The sequence below is a fragment of the Dermacentor albipictus genome, chromosome 1 (assembly GCF_038994185.2).
Source record: "Dermacentor albipictus isolate Rhodes 1998 colony chromosome 1, USDA_Dalb.pri_finalv2, whole genome shotgun sequence".
Lineage (NCBI taxonomy): Eukaryota > Metazoa > Arthropoda > Arachnida > Ixodida > Ixodidae > Dermacentor > Dermacentor albipictus.
Genome location: NC_091821.1, coordinates 319838867 through 319854488, shown reverse-complemented (window position 1 = coordinate 319854488; position 15622 = coordinate 319838867). Strand labels below are relative to the sequence as shown.

At 44.9% G+C, this 15622-nt stretch overlaps 1 long non-coding RNA gene across 9 annotated transcripts in view; it reads right to left on the bottom strand.

Annotated features, from left to right (window-relative positions):
* LOC135903540 (uncharacterized) overlaps positions 1-15622 on the bottom strand; it is a 616847-nt gene that overhangs the window by 118960 nt on the left and 482265 nt on the right. The window contains exon 7 of one of the 9 annotated variants that reach the window (XR_010564844.1): positions 5275-5455. The exons of the other annotated variants lie outside the window; for them this stretch is intronic. This is a non-coding gene — a long non-coding RNA (uncharacterized lncRNA). Of the gene's footprint in view, positions 1-5274; positions 5456-15622 lie in introns of those variants that run through there. 9 annotated transcript variants of the gene reach the window in all.

The following is a 15622-nucleotide window of genomic DNA, read 5'->3' as shown; positions in this document are numbered from 1 at the left end:
TCTATGCTGAAATCAGGACGCGCAGGTCACTTTCATGTGTAGACAATGCATGAGCAAATCAAACACGCGATCAATGCGGTTATTTATTTTGAAGCGCAAAAAAGCATCAAACCTGAATAGCGCAGATAAAACCGCCATGCCTCACTAAGTTTTTCTCACACACTAAAAAAATAAATGTTGACACTTGATATTGAATATTCAACAGGAATCAAGGTGCCAAACTCTGCCTATGTCCTCAGTGCCCACCTTATCTGCGGTCTCGTTTTCTTCAACGACAGCATGGTCGGAAATGCACTAAAAGGAGAGTCAATAGCAACCAAATGAATTCTCTAATGTTTAGAGACCTAAAAAAGGTGTAAAAGATAACCACCACTAAAATGCGATTGAGATGGCGTCTCATAACCCTTGTGGATAAGATTTGTCTCGTGCAACTTTAGCTTCAGATGTATTTTAAATTCCTTTATTCGAAGCACCGCCTGAACGTGAGCGTAGAAGAAAGCACCGTTTCCTTCTCAAATATCCGGTGCTCTTCCAAAGCCTTTGGTACTTTCGCTCTCCCGGTCGAGCGCATTGGCAATTCACGCCGCAATCCTACGCCTTCGCGTGGGTGGTAAAGTAGCCTGACACAATATCAAGGCTGATTTTGCAAAGTCAATCGATAATAGCTCTTTATACTTGTTTTCGACAAAAACGTGGACTAACGAAGCGCTATGCTTTCATTTCAATCACCTACATGAGATGGGCGTGAGCAACGGCACAATAGCATCTAGTGAAGTTTCAGTAATTTTTTTTAAATCTAGCTTTTGATCGATGAAAAATAGCAAAATAAGAAGGCAAACTACAGGGCCATTTTCATCTTGTCCCACATGGTTAACTTCTATTTTCGCATTTAACAAGCATGTACTCTCGATGCGTTAACGTGCCTTACCGTTATCTGACTACCCCCTGAAACGTCACTGTGACCAGAAGGTGCTTCTAGGCGGTGAGTTTTGTGGGCTTAACGATTGGAGCAGTACATGCATAAAAAGTTTTCTAGGAAATTTCGCTTAATGTGTACTGTCGACACAGTGTTTAAGAAACTAGAGTGCAAATAAATTCGATGAGCAATGCTATACATTTAAAAGTAAAAAACAAAAAAGCCTAGGAGGTGGATTGAAATAAAGAAACAGCGGCTAAGAAATGAAAAGGTCCTTGAACAGGAATAAGTTGCTCAGCCAACTGACGGGAAGTTGTAATGTCGGCATCTCGCAGGGAACGTAACCAAGCTCGGGCACATGCCAACGATGGGTGAATTGCGGTTTTCGTTGAAGAGAGAGTGGTATGTTAGACTCGGCATGATCCCCTGAAATGGCCTGTCGAAGTTCAAAGATATTCAAAGTAAGATGTTAGTAAACATATGAAACGTATTGACAAGAAAAATTAAGCGGAACCTCCCTGAACGGGAACTGTTCAAGATATGCGAAACATTATATGGTGGTCGGCGTGGTGCGGAAGGTGCTATGCATGCTAGTGATGTCTTGTGGGGGTTATAGACTGATTTGGTATGCGGTATTTACTTATACACACGTGAGACATATACGCAGAGAAATGCGCATATTTACATTACCGAACATATAAATTCCGCCCAATGACAAGCACCACTTCATCACAACAAGCCAAACGGAGAATGCCTGTACACCAAGATAATTTAACGATTTCATTATGTCGTAAATAACGTTGTTTATATCTATCTATCTATCTATCTATCTATCTATCTATCTATCTATCTATCTATCTATCTATCTATCTATCTATCTATCTATCTATCTATCTATCTATCTATCTATCTATCTATCTATCTATCTATCTATCTATCTATCTATCTATCTATCTATCTATCTATCTATCTATCTATCTATCTATCTATCTATCTATCTATCTGTCTGTCTGTCTGTCTGTCTGTCTGTCTGTCTGTCTGTCTGTCTGTCTATCTATCTATCTATCTATCTATCTATCTATCTATCTATCTATCTATCTATCTATCTATCTATCTATCTATCTATCTATCTATCTATCTATCTATCTATCTATCTATCTATCTATCTACGAGAATATGCGTCAGGAGGAAGAAACAAGCCAGTGGAAGGAAAGTGATGACGCCTGAAATGTCGGGAGGCGTGAAAAAGGAGGAAAGTAGTACGAGGACGCCAAACAACCAACGCTAGCAAATCAACGCCAACTCCTTTCTACACTCTCTCAAACCCTCTATCTGTACGTTCTGTAGCTATGCAAATTTTTAGAGAGCGCAGAGGAGCTCGTTTGCAAAAAACAGCCGCAACCACTAGTAGGCGGTAGGAGTGTCAAGAGCGGGGCCCGGATTCAGGAGACACCAAGCGAAATGCGAGCCCAGCGGGTGCATCTGTGAACTGTTCTGCCCCGTTCTCAGGGATGCAGGACGCGCTCGGAAAGGATCGTTTCCAGCGCTTGCGTCTCTCTTGCGCTTGCGTTTTACGCTTGCCAACGGCGTTCGCGGTGGCCCCCGTCCGGCTGTGCGTTTCGTGGCGAGGAATGCGCGTGTTCGTTGTGCTCGGCCGAAAAACCGCGACCGGTGACGCAGGTCGGCAGAGCAGACAACCCGACAAGCATGCACGGTCCTGCTGAGCTCAAATTCTTGAGGAGGATTCTCCAATAGTTTCTGCATCGCAACGATACTTTTCTGTGCGTGTTGTGGCTAGGACTGCTTTCTCGGCACATGTTTGTGTACGACTTGAACTTTTCCTTTGTCGTTGCGCACATTCTTTCTCTTGCCTTCACAATGCGAATCGGCACTGTGTGCGTTCTCAGAAACGCAGCCTAATTTTAATATATATGTGGGTGGGGCTGCTGTAATCACATGGAGGGCTGATGTTCGGCAAAATGCGAATGTGCACACGTTGCAGAACTCTGTGCTTTGAGCTTAGCGGTGTTTTCTTCTGTCGAAATTGTGTGTCTACTGTAGCTTTGAAGAGGTTCACACGCACAGTTTTTTTTTTTTTGACATACCCTGTGTTCATGCAATCGGTTGTCTGGCCCAGACACAAACACATATAGACGTCGTGTATAAGAAAACAGCTGCTCACCACAACAGAAATAAATATTATCCCCTTGTAAAGCACTTTATATATATATATATATATATATATATATATATATATATATATATATATATATGTATATATATTTATTTATATATATATATATATGTGTGTGTGTGTGTGTGTGTGTGTGTGTGTGTGCGCGCGCGCACAAAACATCAAAAACATAACCCGTGACTGTGTGATATTTGAAAGATAAAGCAGCAGCTTCCATGCATTGGGGTGGCTTGGTCCATTGGGCCCCTTGGTATAAAATCAGGGTGACGTGTATGGCACTTTGCCACCCTTGAGGAACATCACCAGGACAATTCACTTGCTATCTTCTAGTAAATTATTAACACAAACAAATTAGTAACCCATAAATCACGACATCATTTTATCAGAAACTTCCAATATTCACGCGAATCTGAACTACACGAGAAAAAGCCTTTATTGTGACTTGATTTCACGAGTCTCGTAAGACTCAAGACGGAGGTTGGTCTTCGCGGCATTTCAGAAACGCAGTTACATTTTTTTTTGTTCATCGGGGGGCTATCTGGGCGCTGTGGAATTGCGTCATTTTTTTTTAAATTTGAGCACCTTGAAAGTTCAGTGCACTGGCTCCCTCTAATTGGCTCAAATCGCCAATATGGCAAAACATTACAGTATCATTATTTTTTTACGTGCTGAAGCTCTATTGGGTTGTAGCACAAGTGGGGGAAGGAAACAAACTTTGAAACATTTCAGCGCATGAAAAACCAGGTAAGGCACAGACCAAAATGTATTACCTACATGTCTGTAATATTAAACCAAGGTATCAAACAATACAACACCTATAAATGTGGAACGCAAACAAAAGGAACTAGGAACTCAAACAGGAAGGCACTAAAGCTTGACAGCACCATTTTTTAAAATAAATATAGGCAATGGGAAGAAAAAAGTGGAAAAAGGTAACGAGTTCCAAATGTCAACGGAGCGAGGAAAGCACTCTGTTTGCAGATATCAGCGTGACGACAAAATTGATATTAGAGTTGTGAGGGCGACCAGGTTGATTAATCGTTGGTAAAACATGCATTTGTCATCAGCGTGATGGCCAGTTTCAAAATCCTTATCGCTCGTCGGCCCACAAGGAATTGACAGCACTTTTGTGCATCTTTAGGACCCTGTACGAAGGTCATTTTCTGCGTGGCGCATTTTCACATTTCACCTTGTCACATTTTCATCCCGTCGCACTTTCTACAACTGTATTTCTGATCGCGAAGCAAGTATAGCCTACCACTCAATTCTTGCATAGATTCATTCCATCCCTATTTTCCTTTCTCCCAGCATACGGCTGTGAACCGACGCTTTTCTGGTCACCATCCCTGCTTTTCTCTGTGACTTTTTCTGTCTCTGTTGTATAACGCCTCAAGATATGGATAAATAGATTATTGAGTAATTATCTGCAAAGCTCGCAAATAAAACACTTGCGATAAACTTTGTATCATTGTCGCCCCTCCCATTTGGTTCAACCAGAACAACAATGATACTTTCTACACATATCATATACCACCTCTCGATAGGCATAAACACCTGTTAAGCAAATTTCCTAAGCCCCTAATTAATCTGCATACTAAAAAAAATTCCCGCCTATCACCAATAGCATAACCCCCGCCGTACATAAATCAAGACTATCTGGTATTTCATTTCTTTTGAAGTAGTTCTGGAAATACCTGTAATCGTGAAACATTCGGTAATCTCGCGACCTTTTTAAGAGACATTAAGGTAACGATCGCCTAACTTTCTTTACTTGTGACAACTGCCCTTTGCGACGCCTTCAATCCGTTCTTCACGCGTCCAGTGCGCACCTGAAGAAGGCCGAACCATGGGAGAGTCAATGGACATTAATTTTATGGGGAGTCAGCAGTCAAACTACGAAAAAAAAGAGAGAAATAAAGCGACAAGCACTTGTGTAAATTTGACGCACCGCTCCCGCAAGCTACATTTCTGTTCCCACTTAGGATATCTAATGTACAAATTAATAGTGGCGTGAAGTGTCTGCATTGTGCTTCTAAGTCGTGAAACATAGTGAAGAGATCCGGGCCTATCTTATCTGCGCACTTTATTCACGTGCTTCTGTAAAGTGAAAGCTGACAAAAACTAGTAAGCATGACACTGCTGTTTATTATGCACCAATGCGTAATTCTGCCGTAAGAGCAATAAAATTAACTTGTGCAGACAAACTTGGACAGCAGAACCACACAGGCGGCCGCACACATCCTGAAGCAATCCAGAACTTGTGTGCGAAGAGCCTCGAACGCCACTCCAATCCCCAACCGCAATCAAGGTTCCATCCTCGCTAACGAAGCGTCGTTTCCTCCTGACTTGAAAGAGAAAAAAAATTGTGCGAGAGAACTTCAGAAATGTCGTAGCAAACTCCACTGTTGATGCACTAAAGAAGCGAAAGCTAGCGAGATCGCGCTCCGCTTGAGCTTTAAGCAGAGCAAAGGTTACAGGCTGTAAACAACCCACCTCTGTCACCTTATTAGCACATCTAATTACGGGATGCGGACGGCAACGGAAGTTCGCATCATGTGCTGCTGCTGCTAGCTTGTCCTTTCTCATCTCTCTAAGGACTGGCGAAGTCTGATTTGCTGGCACAGGAAGAAAAGGCAACTACGATGTCCTTTTCTGTTGTTAACTTGTTTTCGCGGGGCGTGCACTTTTACTCTACCGTCCGGGCGCCGTCGCCGCCTCACTTGGTTGCTTTCCTGATCGCATTCCGAAGTTTTCCGCTGCCGGCGTCCCCGAGAGGATTCGTTTGTGTTGCGCCCCCCGCCTTTGAAGCGGCCACCACCGAGCCTCTTGGTCCCTCCTGCATCTTCCCTCTTCGCCAGTTTGTGCTCCACGACGTTCGAAGGCCAGGGAAAGTCGTTCAGAAAAGCTCGCCGTCAGGAACTCGCACTAGATGCACGCGGGAACCCGCCGACAAGCGTGACGCATGTTGATGAAAGGCGAACGTATAGCGAGGGAGCAATGCTTCTGCATGAGAGATCGCCCGAAGGTTTAAGCGTGAAGACAGCAGTGTCAATTAGTGAATGGAAACAAACATGGAAGGAAATTCAAATGACAAGAGGCAATTTACCGCAAGCGTTTCAGCACATAGCACGAGCGACGTAGTTCGCCGTTACGAGCGATGTCTTCTTGCACAATCTGAACAATTAAGGCCATGATTGAAATTAGGGGCCGCAAGGCTATGGTGCAAATGGCGTACTACCTTCTACAGTTGCATATGCGGAGGAAGGAAACAAACTTAGACAGAGCGTCACGGGATGAAGCCGAAACGCACTAAATTCGGTCCACGTTACTTTGCTGTCTCCCAACACCGTGATCAGCACGCGATCTTCCGAAATGGCAACTAGCATGGCAGTGACGTGTGGGTAACAGGCACACGTTGCAAAAAAAATCTATACACGTTGCAAGAAGCGACCCAAGACACACAAGTACGTTTGCAACAAATAAGCATGCAGTGGTTGGCAGAACACCAGAGCAAATGTGCGTCGATAAAAAATAAAATCTGTGCAACCCACCGTGCATGTTGGGTGTGCATAGTCACGGAGTTGTAGTCTATGTGGAGCGAAGCTATCGGGAAGCGCTTAGTCGAATAGCACACGAATTATTGAGACGTGTAGAATCGTATCCATTTTCATGTTGTGCAATGTTTAATCTAATTCAATGTTTACGCACCACAGAGGTCACAACTTTCATGCACGCAATTTTTAGGTTTATGCACGAAGCCGTTCGGCACACTATGCCGAAATGTAAACACCAATGCTGCTCGAAGCGGGGCAATGGAATTGTAGAGGGGACCGAAGGAAGAGAGGGGCCCTCACACAGTTCCTAGCCACACAGTCTCACCCACCAGATGTGATAGCACTACAAGAAGTACATTGCGCGCCCACCCTCACTGGATACAACGCGTACACAGACAAGCACGGCACTTCCAAACCACCACTAGCTGCCACATTAGTATACAAGCAAATCACAGTGATCGAGCAGATGGTTAACACCTCCCACATTCCGTATGTGCTCTTAGAATTTGTACACAGGAACCGATATCAAACCACCTTGTTTTTACCTAACATTTACATTTCATCTACATCGTGACGGGACGACTTCGGACATCTTTTTCAGGCCACCAGTGAACAAGTCGAAAAACTGATCAGTCTGGGAAATTTTAATGCGCCCCATCCAGGACGGGGGTACCAAACAGAAACTCCAAAAATCCGTCGTCTAGCCCACGCCATAGCTCTTCATCGATTCACTCTGCTGAAAGAAGCTGACACACCAACCAGAACGAGTAGCAGCGTAAGCAGAAATATCTGCCCGGTCTAACAATAGTCAAGGGGTTGACTCAATGATCCTCGAACAACCCAATGGAGAACATGAGCAGCGACCACAGCATTCTAGCCACAGAAGTCGAACTGGTTGCCCCACGCAGCTTCAAACCTGCAATCAAATTAACGAATTGGGACGCTTTCCGAAGTAACAGAACCATGACTGAACATGACGCGCCCTCCCTACATGAAGAGACAGAACAGCTACAAGCAGACTTTAAAGTTGCCACCAAGCAACTCACTGCAACAATGGAGACACAGCATGTGGGCAGACAACTGCTCCAGCTCTGGGATGCGCGAAGAGGCCTGACCAGACGATGGAAGAGGCAGCGGCACAACTGTAGGGTAAAACAAAGAATCGCATGGATCATGCCAGAAGCGGAAGAATACGTCATCAACCTCCTCACTAACAGCAATTGGCACAACCTCTACTACTGCTTTAACGGCTCACTGAGTACATCCAAAATGTGGTCCCTCCTATGACCACTACTCATCCTAACGCATACAAAACGCACACAACCAACACCATCCGCATTATTATCCACAAAGAACAAATGGATGATGACAGTCTCCTCTAAAGACACATAGATACATAGCTACAGGTCCACGACCGGAATAAAAGAACTATCCACACGAGGAAGAAACTCAATTGGGCGCCGATATAACAGAAACAGATGTGAGGGCAGCCCTACATAACATAAGAATTAGCCCGGCGCCCGGTGCAGACGACGTTCATTATGCACTCCTATACAACCTCGAAGATCAGGACATCCGGCAAATAACTGCCTACTACGACGACAACTGGAAAACCAGAACGCGTCCACAAGAATGGCGACACGCCTTTATTACGTTAATTCTGAAACCTGCGAAACCCTTGCCACTAAAAAATCTCAGACCCATTTCCCTGACTTCGTCTATTGGCAACCTCTTCAGACAAGTCATTCTTATGCGCCTCCAGCCTCACCTCGAGGCGAAACAATTCTTCCCCAATACCTTACTCGATTATCACTCAGGTCTGTCTGCGCAGGACATATTGCTACAACTCAAGGACGATGTTGTGGATGGTCCTAGTACAGCTCAAACCAGCACAATTCTGGCATAGGACTTCGAGGGGGCCTTTCATAAAGTCGCATATGACCTCATTCTAAACAATCTTGCATCCTCTAGATGTGGAAAACGCATGTACGATTAGGTACAATCCTTTCTATCTGACAAGACAGCCACCATCGACCGAGGTAAAATTAGGTGACACATCATAAAACTTTCCGGCAGAGGCACACCACAGGGTTCGATTCTCTCGCCAATACTTTCAACGTAGCCACGGCAAAGCTACCACAGCTGCTCGAGAAATTGCCGAACGTGCAGCTAGCACGCCCTGTACGGGGATGATGCCACAATCTGGGTGGCTACACGGCCGGACGGCGCCTTCAAGACGCACTATAGGAAAAACTAAGCATAGTGCAAGAGTATGCAACAGTCGGAGGACTCACCTGCGCAGCTGGAAAATCGGAGCTCCTGCTTCTATGCAAAACCACAGTAAGGTCGATATACCACTAAACTTCACATTGCATTTCAATGGCAACCTCATTCCAAGGGTAGACAGACTCCGTTGTACCTGCCCTCTACTGCAATATCCCTCTACCTGCAAAATCCCTCTACCTGCAATACAACGGGAAAGTGACACATACCGCCTACGCATACTGCGTCAACAAATCACCTAAGTAACGCACATGATAAAATGGATTACGAACCGCCGACAAGGACTCCTACAAAAAGATTTACTAGGAATCGTGCAAGCCCTCAGAATTACCAGAACAACCTATTACCTCCGCTACCATAACATGATTCAGACCCACAAGAACCAGATAAACACCCTCCTCCGCACGACACTAAAGTAAGTGCTGGGACTACCCCAACATGCGTCCACGCAGCTCCTACTACGACTCGGGGTGCACAACACCATTCGATAACTAGTGGAAAGCCACCTTAACAGTCAATTATAACGCCTCCAACGAACAAGGCAGGGGTGTCTCATTCTATCCCGGCTGGATACCGCACACGCACACGCAAATAAAATTCACGTGGCCCCGATTCCCCGGAATCTGCATCTGTCCGCCCTGGCTCGACTCTTTGGCGATGACGCATCGGACATGCCGATCCTATACACCGACGTGGCCCGGTACCTACAGAGACGTGCTCTGTGTCTGGTCGCACGAGATAGCACTACTAGATAGCAACACTGTGAAAGTGCCACAGCGGAAGAGGCTGCGATCGCCCCAGCCATCGCACACGCTTCAACCATACCGGCACCGAATTGACCCATCACAGTGGTCACTGATTCACAAACCACCTGCAGGACTCTGGCACAAGCGATGGTGACATTCCACATAAACCGCATGCTTACATCTTTACACCCCAGATGATTACACAGGGTGCGTGTCGTTTAAACACCTGGACACGCCTATCTCCGTGGTAATGAACACGCTGATGCGGTAACCGAGAGCTCACAAATCAGCGCCGTTGGAAGAACTATCCAACCCAGACGACAAACCGACAAAACCACTCAACTACACTGAACCTCTACAACATTACAGGGATAGCAGGAGACGCTTCTCCCCGAACACCATTCATTTAACCGAGAAGATGCGGTCACGTGGAGACAATCACCAACTAATTCATTGTCGTTTCGCTTTTACCTTCACCTCTTCCACCCCGCACAATATATCGTCTCAATATACTCTCCCTACTGAGGAGCAAAGCCCACAGTATATCATTGCACCTGGGAATGCCCTCCCCCCCACCCCCTGCAGGTTACTCCCTTATTTCTTCACCTTCACCGTCCTACTGGAAGACTGTGCTGACCAGCTTAGACCCGCAAGAGCAGCGATGGCTGATCCGGTGGGCACGCGGAGTGGCGCGAGCCCATGGGACCATGAACTAAGGGCTTGACCCTACGAGGAAGACACCGAACCTGGTTAACAATAAATTTCCCTCTCTATACATAGACATGTGTGCAACCGTACACATATCTGTGTGCGGTTGCACACAGATATTTTGGCGCAGCGACTTGACTAGGAGGAAGCCGGTGTTTGATGTTTGTCTATGAAAAAAATGAAAAAATTACACTGGTGTTTTACGTGCCGAAAATACGATCTGATTATGAGGCATAGCGTAGCGGGGTACTCAGGAATATTGTCGAGTACCTGTGGTTCGTTAACGTGCAATAAAGGCAGAGTACACGGGTGCTTTTGCATTTCGTCCCCACCGAAAAGCAGCAGCCACGGCAGGGTTTTGATCTTGCGACCTCGTGCTTAGCAGCGCAATGCCAAAGCCATTGAGAAAACAGGGCGGGTGTGGAAGAAGACTGAGGAGAGATGCATGGCAGAGAAGATAACGACGCATGTGTACTACATAACTCGTGTCCCAGCACATATATGTAAGTACTTTTATGTTTCTACACAACATGCGTAACAGTGGCACATTCCGATTTTGGTGAATTAGCTAGGAATACGCGCAGACACAGTGGCACCAGCGCTGTGGCCCATCTATGGGGGCAGTTGAAACATCAGAAAATTTAGTGTAGTTGGTACACGTACTCAGTGCTTACTCTCTCCCTTTCTTCCTCTTTCTATTCCCCTTTCCCGACCCCCAGTGTAAGTAGCAAACCAGATGCTGTTCTGGTTGACCTCCCTGCCTTTCCTACCCTAGTTTTCTCTCTCTCTCTTAGCGTAGTTGGTGAATATTAAGTGCTATCCAACTAAAAGGTTTGTCGGCGTTAGACGTACCTACGAGGTTACATTACATTGTCACGCTGAATAGTGACAGGGAAGAACCAGACAGTGACCACAACTCCAATTGAAGTAAAACTAACTAATTACTGCGCGAACTTGTGCCAAGAAAAGCAAGTAGCCATTAAGCACAACGAAAGTGGAGAGCACGTACAGACGTCAATCGTCAAAATATAGTCCGCCGGAGAAGTATTCGGCTATTTATACATTAGTCATTGTACATTCCAGCGTAATTGCTGCTGCTCACGGATGTTTTAGAGTATACCCCACTATTCGCGGCGCGCATGCAATCTGACTACAAACAAGATTCCTTCGCTGTAGATCGGGCGAAATTAATCGACAAAGTTCAGATACATTAGGACGCGTTTTGTACCGATCGATAACTTCTATCATTTGTTAGGCCGGATTCCCACAGCCGGCAAACGCCCCGTCTCATCACCGTCACGGCACCAGCGTCCGCCATGAAACAGTGTTTTCTTATAATTTTTCCTTAAATATAACACACCGGTGGCCTTCGTTGGTGCTCATATGGTCGCCGTTCCCTTTCTTTAAATAAAAACTGACGACAAAACACTGTTCCTTGACAAACGACGGTGCCGTGACGGTGACGGGACGATGCGTTTGACGGCTGTGTGAATCCGGTCTTAGTTTGTCATAAACGTTCACCGGAAAAACAAACATGTAACACGTGTTTTTTAAAAGCATCCTCCCGATTCTGTAACGAGAGCACGAAAGCGGAAAAGCACACACTATAAAGGAATTTTTTTTAATCTGGAGTTTTCCATGCAAAACCAACGATTTCATTATGAAGTATGTGGTAGTGAGGGACTCCAGATTGATTTTGACCACCTGGGGTTCTTTAACGCGCATTAAATGCACAGTTCACGGGCATTTCTTGCATTTCGCCTCCATCCAAGTACGGCAACCGCGGCCGATCCCACGCCCTCGTGTTTAGTAGTGCAACGCCATAGCCACACGCCAGCAGGGCGGGCGATATAAAAGACTAATAAAGCAAGAAAGAATTAAAGTTTTCACAGTTGATTAGCGCGCGTAATACGGCTTAGGGACAACACATGGATGATTTCGGGTTCAGCACGGTGCCACTGTGGTTGCGTAACAACGTCGAATACGACTTCGTAGCCCACCGAACGAAGACTTTGGAGTATCTTGTATGGAGTGAAGTAGCACTGGAAAAGCTTTTTCCCGAGTCCAAACACAAACAGGGTCGCCTTGGTTGTATGCCACATAGCGTTGTTGCAGGTTATAGTGTCGGCTGTCCTTTCTTTGCTGGTTCTTGAAGCGCGGGCGGGCGAGTTGTCGTGCTTCTTCAACGCGCTTGAGTAGGCGGCGGCATCGGGAGGGAGTTCGTCGTTGACGTTCGCCACTATGGCGCGAAGCGTCGTTGCCGGGTTCTAGAATACGGAGGTTAGTCTTTCCAGAAAGCTGAAACACGTAGAAATATTCCATGGACCGCAGAAGTAGAAAGTCGCAAGAAAAAGAATATAGTATCAAAAGGTGACAAGAACAATATGTGCCAATGAGAGAATAAACGAATGAGTAAAAATATGTTTTTTTCTAGAGCCGAAGGAAATAAAAAAATTTTGAGCAAATATTGGATTGCTATTACGGGGAGAGAAAAGCTAGGACATGTAATGAAGAAATCTAGGAGAGAGAAAAAAGCATGAATTCTAAAGAGTTGAGAAAACAATGGCAGGGGGGAGGGGGCATGATTAGCTCTGGTCTGACCAGATGACAGACTGGAAAAGTGTTAGCTATCTATATTCTTGTAATGAGCATAAAAAATAGATTCCACATCTCCCTCTGAAAGATTAATGCACTGCCATTGGAGTGTGTTGAACTTGTGGATCAGATATGAATCTCTATATTTTCTTTCTCTCGTAGAACGAAAGCCCTTGACAGGCGAGTATAAAGTTCTAGGTTCGTCAACCTTGTAACCTAGAAAGCTAAAATGTTAAGTGCGGGGCAATTAAAATAATTTAATGCTTTTTTGACTGTATCACTGCCATGATAATTTAAAACGTTCACTGGCTGTCCTGCTTTGCCGATACATCTTTTGTGGCAGTACGAACCCTCCAGCGCATTATAAATGATGTGTAATTGGAAGCAGCTAAAGCTGTCTTTACTCTTGTTCACCTATTCATTTGTGGTGCTTTATTAATCTCATGCCATTTTGAAGGCTCATGTGAGTAGGTAAACCTGTGACAAGAGCAGGCTGTTATGTTCGCGACATGCTGAAGGTCAACCGGTTACATTCCTGGCTGCGGCGGCTATAGAATACTAAAATCCACACGTACTTAAATAGCACGTTTACATAGGCCAACCTTACATAGCATACACTCGACTACAGCTCCTCTAAAAATACAGATTGTTAGTTTGGGACTATAAATCAGTTCAAGTATTATTCTAGACGGGTTATTAAAGGTCGACAGTGGGCTAACTTCGGCCGGTTGGCACACATTTCGGCGAACGAACAATGCTTAGGAACCTGACAGCTCTAGCGTCTGTCATCTCCCTTGTCCCGTTCTTAAGAGGAAGCTTTAGCTCGGGCCCAGTTCCGACGCGGCCTATTAAAATACATGTAAAACGCAAAAATGGTTTTCTGAGATAACCGTGGACCAATTTTAATGAAAAGTCTTGCATTTGAGAACGAGATTTAAATTGTAGTGACTGTTGGAAGCGGAAGTTCTATTTAGGGCCTGAATTTAGTTAGAAAGATTTTCAAAAATGCAAATGTTTGAAAAAAATAGAAGCATGAAGCTTTCAAATTAATAGCTCTGCATCAAAAACACATATCGCAGTTCTGTAAACGGCATCCACTAGATCATGGAAAGCGAACAAATTTGGTATGTCATTTTATATCTTACGAGAATGTCTTACGTTGTTTACAAGGGTTGTGCAAACGCTGCATTTCCATATTACTAAATCTTTTGAGATTCATCTGTAACATATCAATTTTGTCCGCTTTGGATGTACTATTAGATGCAATTCACATAATTGTGATATTTTTTATTGCTGAGGTGCAGAATTGTAAATTTTATAGTCTCGTTTTCTGAAAATTTCTAATATTTGTCACTTTTTAATAAAAAGTTGATGACCTAAATAGAAAATTCGACACCAACAGTTACTAGATTTTAAGGTTTTCTTTTAAATGCAACAAACGTCGCCAAATTTGGTGCAGTGGTTGCCTAGAAGAACTAATTCTCTTTTCTCATCTGTTTAGATAGCAGCCTCCAAGCTAAAGCTTCCTTTTAAGCGCCATTGTTTTGCAAGACTGAAGACCAAGTTTCCATATATCTGGTTCGTTCCTCGTCCTCTAGATCTTATTCAGGTACGTGTAAAAGCTCGAACTTAAAGTTTCTGGCAGTCATTTCCAGGCCAGTTCAGCCTCCTGGCGGTGTACTTAGTACACTTTATACTCATGCTATTTCGCAGAACTTGTCCCCACTACTTACACGATCGCGTGTCTAGAGCCTGAGCCAAAGAGCATTGGAAATACCATTGCTCTTTGGTTTCTCTTAACATGCAAAGTTGCTGCGTGTACACAATCATGCGGCTTAAACTTATTAGCACAAACATTATGCAAGCTTTTCAGCGATGGCCAGAACCTCAGCATAAGGGCTGCGATACGGAAGGAGGCGCGCGTTGTACCTGACACCAACTGAAAATTAGGTTCGCGGAAGAAGGGGCTACGTGCGTGAGGCTCCGATAGGCACTCCATGTAGATGCAGCCCCAAGCTATAGCAGCATCCACGAAAGCACGAACGGGGATGGCCTGCAGTTTGGCCGAAGATTAATGATCCTGTCCAACAGACCGCACCGCTTAATAAACTTGAGAACCCGGAAATGAATATAAAGGAAGACATCAGTCCAGCTTAACGCTAAGAAAGTCAAACGCCGTAATAAAATATTTGCATGTTTCGTCCTTATTGCCGCGCAGGACGCTTTTGATTGAACGATGTTGGAGCTGATTTTTTGAGCACTTTCATTTGTACGGACGCTCCTTCTTTACCGATTCTAGAAACGTGGCAGGCCATCAACGGTGTGAGCCGATTCAACGGCCCTCGCATGACGCGTGCAGTGCTCCACCAATGTCACTACGGCGATGGCTGTACTGCATCGCCACACGACGCAGCACGAAATGCGCAGAGCGCAACCTTTTTTTTTTTTTTTACTCGCGAGCACTTACATTCGCCGTCCTTTTGTTTCTTCCCGTTCCCTACGAACGTTACGATTTGCGAGAGATCTCATACGTTTATGCGATTTATGTGTGTACGTGGCCGGGAAACCGCCTGTGCACTGAAAGAAAAAAAAATATCTCCGAGACAAATTTTCATTTCGGGTATCT